We start from the raw sequence: 7,606 nt of genomic DNA, 5'->3' as shown, positions 1-7,606 counted from the left end.
TCCCCGCCCTGCTGACCTCCCCACCCCTCCTGGTGTCCTGGGATCCCCGCCCACCGGAACCACGTGCGCTCCTTCCCCGGCCAGGGTCCATCTGGGGATTCCTCAGTAAGCAGAGGGTGGGGGGTAAATTTAGAAAGGTAGCCAGGGCCGGGTCAGGAGGCCTTGGGGGACACATGAAGCAGCTCGAGGGTTTCCTAGAGAAGTCAGGAGTCATGGAAAGGTTTGGATTTTAAAAGACCCCTCTGCCTGTCTAGGGGGGCCGGGACAGGGGGTCGAGGGAGCCCAGTGCTGAGCCGGGAGGGATGGGCGGGAGGAGGGCAGAGAGGCGGGGTGCAGGGCTGGCGGGAGGCTGGGGCGGCGGAGACAGGGTCCAGGTTCCTGCCTGGTGCTTGGGTGCTTGGTGGGGGGAGCCAGCGGCCCTCTCAGGCTCCCCTGCAGCAGGGGCGGCCACTCCGAGGACCCGGGTCCGGCCAGTGAGATGCGAGGGGGACGTTTACTGGAAGCTTCTGGGAAAGGGTTTGTCCTCCCTGGTAAGGGAAGGTGTGTGAAGAGGACCGCCCTCCCTGGGCCTTCTCTTGCTTCTTGCCTTTGAACACCGTTCGAGGGGCTGGAGCTGGGGCAGTCATTTTCCAACAGTGGGGTCAGGGTGACATGAGATCGTCAGGGGCTGGCCTCGGGCCGTGGAGCCACAGCCTGCAGACCCCTCGCTATGCCAGAAAAACGAACCCCTCTGTGGTTAAGTCACCGTTCGCCGCGCCTTCTGTTATTTGCAGCCAAAGGCATTCCTAAGTCGTAGAGGATCTCATGGCAAGACTGGGGCTGGTTACGATTTTCCAGCACCTAACCAGCACCTAACCAGCAGAGCCCGCTGGGACGGGAGGAGGCAGGGAGTGTGGCGGTGTTGGAAATGCTGGCTCCGAGGCCCCGAGGGTCCTCCGGGTGGATGTGGCAGCTGGACACGCGAGCGCAGAGCCCGGGAGAGCGGCCCCTGGGGCCAGCTGCGGGTGGTGGCTCAGGCCGTGGGGCTGGGTGGCATTGCTCAGGGAGGGTGGGGAGGGGGAGGCCGGCAGGTGCAGATGGAGCCCTCGTGGGGCAGGTGGAAAAGGAAGAGGGTGGCCCACAGTGACGGGGAAGCACAGTGACAATGACAGTAACAAATCCACCGTTTATTGAGCAGCTACTGAGCATGATGGACCAGGATTTCCGCGGTCTCGTTTACTCAGGCCTCACACCACCTGCCGAGCTAGGTACTATTACTGTGCCTGTTTTACAGGTGAAAGCACCGGGGCTCTGAGAAAGGGCCACAGGGACTCAGAACATGAAGAGAAGCCCCAGGGGGCACCAGGAGGGCATCGGGGGGAGGTGGTGCCGCTGCGGTGGGCACCCGGACCCGGCCGGAGTTCGCAGATCTACGGGCTGCGTGGGAAGCGAGGCACGCGGGCTCCAAGAACAGCGTGAACAAGGGGAAGGGTGGGATCCGACTGACTTCAGGACGCGCGGCATCGGGGGGAGCGTGGGAAATCAGGTGAAGGGACGTGCCAGGGCCTCGGATGCCAACCTGCGGAGTTTGGTGTTAATTGAAAGAGCCTGGAGGGAGGGCAGTGTGACCCGGGCCAGCTCGTCCTGGGGACAGTGAGCACTGAGGACGCGGCTGCCCAGGAGGGGCTGGTGCAGCCACACCCCCTTCCCAGATGTCTCTCCAGGCAGGCGAGGCAAGACCACAGTCGGAGCCCTTGGCCTGTGGCCACTGAAAACAACGTGTCCTCATTGTCATTGAGAAACTGCAGTTGGGTCTTTGGTCTGAGCCATTTCAGGACAGCGGGCTGCCGGCGGCCCCGGGCGGGGTGGCCAGGGACCCCCCGCCGCACCGGCCCAGGCCAAGCCCCCATGGCCAAGGGCCCGAGCTGGTTCTGGGGGAGGCTCACGGGCCGGCTGGGGGGGTTGGGGGAGTCTGGACAGTGGGCCTGTTCCAGGGAGCCCTGCTTGTTTAGTTGGCTGGGAGAGGGTGGGAGTGGGGCTTCCGGGGGTGGCCTCAGGCTAAGGGGGGCTGGGGGGGGAGGAGCCCTGGGTAGGGACAGGCCAACTCTGATCTGTGGCCAATGCCAGGACTGGAGAAGGACCCCTTCTTCCACGGCCAGTGGAGCAGAGAGGCCTCCATCCAGGGAGGAGGAGGGCCTGGGTCAGGAAGTGAGGGGCGGGCGGGCGGTCAGCAGGTTCACGTCCCCCCCCGCCCCCCCCAGCCTATAGGTTGAGATCTCGGGCAAGTCCTCTCCCAGCCATGCTTCATCTGTAAAATGGGCGCGATGAACCCCGTCCCGTGGGCATGTTGTAAGAATTAGACCAGAGATTCCTACAAAGTCCTAGGCCTGTGGATTTCGCAAACAATTAAAATTTCAAAAATCAACTTTAGTTCCTGTCATAGGGTGCCAACTTTAGATCTGCCAAGTACGAACATTGAAAACAAAAACAAAACACCAGCTACTGTCTACTGTTACCATCACTCCACAAAAGAAGCGATATTTGGATACAGAAAGGGTTGGAGGAAAAAAAAAAAAAAAAAAAAAAAGAAAGGGTTGGAGGCGAAGAGAGGGTGGCCCCGTCAGTAAAAGGGGGCGGCTGAGTCCAAAGCCTCCTCCGTGCTTTGTCCCTTCACCTCTCGGACCGGGTGTGCACAGCCCCAGCGTGGGCCCGGGGCTCCGTGGGTGCTCTCCCAGGGGGCCTGGTGCCGGTCCCCATCTCCTCGCTGGGTGCTTCCAGCTCCGAGCTGGAGAACTTACCACCTTTAGAGGGTGAGCTCTGATCGAAAGGGCTCCTCCCCCTGTGTGATGAGTCCCAGCTGCCGTCCCAGACTTGCCCCAACCAATCCACTCAGCAAACCGGGTGCTACTTGGAGGAAGATTCGGTCCACGCAGGGTGCCTATTGAGGCTTTCGTGCGCTGGGGCCATGGTGAGCCTCCATGGGTGGGGGGCTGAGGCTCAGAGAGGCGCAGGCCCTTGCTCGGGACCACTGAAGCTGTGTGAGGCATAGCCGGGGTCCCCACATATCTGCCAGGCAGGGGTCCCAAGCGGATGACAGAAACTCAAGGCTTAGAGGTTTTTTGTTTTTTGTTTTTTTCCAGCAGAATCAAAGCTGCAGATGGAGATGGGACATTGATCCTCTGCTTCATTCCAAGGTCGTGGGCTCCAGGGTGTCCTGGTGGAAGGGACTCCAATATCCCGGCGTGGAGCTGCAGGGAGGGAGGGGGACACCAGCCAGGCCGAGTCCGAGCCCAGCCGCCTCCGTCCCCCAGCTCTGTGACCACCTGCCCCACCTGCACCCACCCGGGGCTTGGCAGACAGCAGGCGCTCGGTGTGGGCTTGCTTTGGGAGGGGTGGGTAGCAGCCCTCCGCCTTGCCTGACGCACCGCCCGGCCTGCCCACCACGACTCCGACCTCTCCCCGACAAGAAGGTCTCTGGGGCGCCCCTGTTCCCACACCAGAGCAGTGGGAGCAGGAAGCCGGGGTCCCCTGGGAGCAGCGTCTCTGGAAGGCCTCATTAGTGGCGGGAATGTTTATGCAGCACGCTCCTCCGAAAGTGGCCAGGAGCTGCCCAACTCACCCCCGGCCCCTGGGCAGTGACTTTACACCTCCATGACTCAGGGAGGGGCGGAGATCCAGCTACTGGGGACACTGGGGCTGGACCAAGACCTGGGGGGTACCAGGAGACCCACCTTGGGGGCTGGTGCTGTCTTGTACAATAGGCTAGGGTGACATTTCTGGGTCAGGGGAATGACCAGGCTTCGGGCTGGAGGGCGGGCAGGGGGCCTGGGACCTTGGCTCCCAGGGGGCCTGGCTGGGGACCCCCCAACCATTCATCTGCACGCCTGCCCCAAATCTGCAGGCATTTCTCCGGGCCCTAGAGGACATCCTGGCCCTGACCAGACCCTGGGTGTGTTTGCTGAGAGGTCTGCTGCTTGAGGGCATTGGGCACAGATGTGGAAACTGAGGCTTTCTGGATTCCTCCACAGGTATTTGAGTGCCTCACCCCGTCCTGGGTGCTGAGGTCCCACAGGTGCATCTGCCACAGCCCCAGCCCTCAGGGCTCCTGCTCTCAGTGGGAGAGACAGACCCAGACACACCTCGCCCCTGAACTGTTGTCGGGTGGATGGGCGGCCTGCCTTGGCTCCTTGCGGGGGTGGGGGTGCTGGGGTGCTGGCCGCCCAGGGGAGAGGCTCCCACACAGCGCCGTGGGGAAGGAAGGGGGGGCAGCTCAGGGAAAGGCGTAGACGGGGGTCCACTCAGGCCTCCCTCCCCGCGAGGGCTCTGGGGGTCCGGGGGCTGAGAACTCCCTGCCAGGGGCAGAGAGGACCCTGCTCGTCACCTGGCTGGGATGGGGAGTGCCAGCCCTGAGCGCTCCCAGGCATCCCTTCGCTTGCTTGCGGGGTGAGTCCCGCATTCCCCCAGAAAGGAGTCAGGGCAGGCTCACTGCTTACCAACCAACCTCCTGGCTCAGCAGCTCGGCAGGACACGGGTCTCTCCTTGCTCATGTCAGCAGCCATGCAGGTGTGCGGGGCACGGTGCTGTGCTCCATGGGGTCACTGGGACACTGGGACAGGAGGGGAGCAGAGTCACCTGTGGAAGGGGAGAGAGGACGCTGAACTGTGATCGAGGCCCACGGGGGGTGAGGAGCTGGCCCTGAGTCTGCAGGGCGGCTTCCTCCTCTTACACCGACCAGGACCAGTCGTGGGGTGCGGGCGGGCTGCCCCTCCAGAAGGGGGTGTGACCCGGGCAGGCTCTCTCGGCGCCCATGTTCCCTCGGCTAAGGGCTGAAGGCGTCCACGGGAGACATCCTGTCCCGCAGGGGCACCCGGGCAGTGCGTGGCGGCCTCTCCCGCAGGCGGCTCCTGTGCTGCTCAAATCTGCCTCCTTGCAGGGACGCCTGGGCGGCCTAGCGGCCGAGCATCTGCCTTCAGCTCAGGTCATGGTCCCGGGGTCCCGGGATCGAGTCCTGCATCGGGCTCCGCATGGACAGCCTGCCTCTCCCTCTGCCCGTGTCTCTGCCTCTCTCTCTGTGTCTCTCATGAATAATAATAATAAAAAAAATCTGCCTCTTCACAGAAGTCCTGGGAGCCACTTGTTCAGGATCCAGGAGCCTGTGTCCCTAACAGAGACTCGGAAGAGGCAGGGCAGCGGGGAGCCTGTAGCCCCGCCGCCGACGCTGGTCTTCAGGCCGCACCGCGCATTCATCCTCGCCCTCCCTGCTCTGTTCTAGATCCCCTGAGCCCGGGCTAGCGCCCTGCCCTATTGGGGGCTTGCCTGTGGGCTCCCCTGACTGTCAGCCCTGGAGCGTCTGGGGCCCAGGTCGTCGCGTCCCTTCCAGGCTGCCCTTGCCATGTCGCCGTCCAAACCGGGCAAAGGTGCTCCAAGAGGCGCCGGCTCATCTTCCCGGCTGGTCCTTTGGCACAAGAAGCCCAAGTGTGGCATCGGCGTGGCTTAGAGTTCAGTGGAGCTCGTACCGTGTCCCCAGGGGCAGCTCTAACAGAGCCCTGAGCCTCATGGACAGGAAACACAGATGCCCCAAATGTGTCCGGGGAGTGACAGTAAACGTGGCGGCTCCTGCTCCCTCCTCTTCGTTCTCGGACCCACATGTTCTATCCAGTGGGGACACAGAATGATGCAAAGGTCACTGAGTGAGAGCGTGTGCTGCGTCCCGGGAGGCTCTGCGGCGGCCGGGCCATGCCATCCCTCTAGCAGGTGGCAGCCTCCGAGCGCCCTCATCTGCAGCATGAGCACATGCCACCGTCCTCGCCCCCCTCCAGCTCCGCCTTTCCCATTACGCAGGTCTTTGGTCTGACGTGACATTACACGGGGTCCCATGTCAGCGGACTGAGTCCTGTGAGCTCTCCGATGCTCACGGAGGCCCTGTGGCAAGAAAAGGCAACCCCCACCCATAATATTTCTCAGTTCCTGTCAAAATTCATCATCGCCTCCTCCGGGAGGGAAGAGGTCCAGGGTAGTTGGCTTGCTTCTCGGAGACTGATGGGTTTCTCCTAGGGATGCCTCCGCCCTGGGGACGCACCTTTGATCCTTCCTGCTGGCAGGTTGGACATCCAGCGATGGCGTCGGCTGGGCCAGAGGTGGAAGTGGACCGACGTCATCTTCTAGGGCATGTGCAGCCTGTAATATGACGGAGACTTGTGGCCAGAAGGTGACAGAGAAGAGAGAGGGGTTGGAGCCCTGGTGCAGGACCAGCTGTATGTTACTCACTGCAAGTCACTAAGAACTATTTCGGATCATCTTTTCTTACAGGGGTGAGAAGAGGGATGGGTCTCTACCAAGTACCCGAGGCCGCGTTCATCTAGCAAGGACCATATTGGGCGCGGGGCTCGCAGCTGGGCCAACGACTTGGCTGAGCTGGTACCCATCCATGCCACCATCCGAGACCCATCACCAGACAGTCCTGGGGTCAGGTGGGCAAACTGGTTGGAGATGCATCGGGGACCACCACTCCCACATCCTTTTGGCCCTTCATGGTACATCTGTGCCATCGTCTCGTGTGCGATATTGTTTTTGGTTTATTTTTTTGGCCCAGTGGGGGTTGTACCAACTACCAAATAGGTCTATTTGAGTTCTTCATTGAAGAACCCGGGAAATAACCACTGGGGAGCCTGGAGAGGCCCACAGACCCAGGGAACCACACTTGGGTCGGGACCCCAATTACTACCTGCCCCCCACCACCCACATTCCCCCACTGGAGTCATCCAGTCTTCAGAGCGTCAACTCGCACCCTGTGTCCAGCAGCCTTCCACGTGACTGGGTGTTCTTTTCCCATGTAAGGATACTCTGTTGTTGCCCTTTCACTCCTCTGGGGAAGGACGGGTGTCATGACATGTACACTCACGGTGGCCCAAGGTCCTTCTTCCTGGAGACTGGCTCACCTTCTGTCAATGGATTCCGGCCTGGAAACTGGCTTCAGAATGGCAACCGAGCAAGGAATCATGGCTTTTTGTTGGGGCTCTGCCTTCAGCATCCTGATCACTCATTCTTGATTTAATTGTACAGATTGAACTCTACCCTGATAGGCTGCCCAGCTGGGACCCCGTGATCCATTAGCCAGATTGACCATTTCCAGAGCCCACTGGCTGCCCCTCAGACTCCAATGCTCATTACAGTAATTGTCTCCAGCTTCCGATGGTTACCCCCTGCCACCTCATCTCTGTTGTTCTAGGGCCCTAAGACCCTCATTGCCATCAGTGAGCCTGCTTCTGAGGCATCACCTCCCACCATCAGCCCTGGCTTGTGGGGGACAGGCACCACCACGGAGCTTCTCAACTATGCTTCCATGGAACACAGTCATCTGGTGGATGCTCTAGCCTTCCCTGTTCTATCCATCGTAGCACATCCACCCCTCTGAACCTTCACTCAGTCCTTCCACCATCCACCACAGCAACTCCACCTCCCTTAGCAGAGGCCAGCCCTCCCCCATGCTGCTGAGCGCCATTGGTTCCATGTGTTGGCATCATCCCCCACGCTCCTTGCCAGGATGTGACATGCTACATCCTGCAAACATGCTCTGAAAGAGATAAGTTCTCCCTTATCCAACTTGGCATTTCCCCCGTTGGTCTAG

General features: G+C 61.2%; 1 long non-coding RNA gene across 2 annotated transcripts; it reads left to right on the top strand.

Annotated features, from left to right (window-relative positions):
- The first annotated feature begins 2,869 nt into the window (after nt 1-2,869).
- LOC140640491 (uncharacterized) lies at nt 2,870-7,381 on the top strand. Of its 2 annotated transcripts, none has more exons than XR_012037246.1 (4): nt 2,870-2,947; nt 3,120-3,173; nt 3,881-4,007; nt 5,098-7,381. It is a non-coding gene; the product is annotated as an uncharacterized lncRNA (long non-coding RNA). The 2 variants fall into 2 exon arrangements; XR_012037245.1 differs by lacking the exon at nt 5,098-7,381 and adding an exon at nt 4,913-5,082.
- The last annotated feature ends 225 nt before the right edge of the window (nt 7,382-7,606 follow it).

This window comes from Canis lupus, chromosome 9 (assembly GCF_048164855.1).
Source record: "Canis lupus baileyi chromosome 9, mCanLup2.hap1, whole genome shotgun sequence".
NCBI lineage: Eukaryota > Metazoa > Chordata > Mammalia > Carnivora > Canidae > Canis > Canis lupus.
The sequence above is the reverse complement of the archived record's forward strand: the minus strand, read 5'-3'. Positions and strand labels throughout refer to the sequence as shown.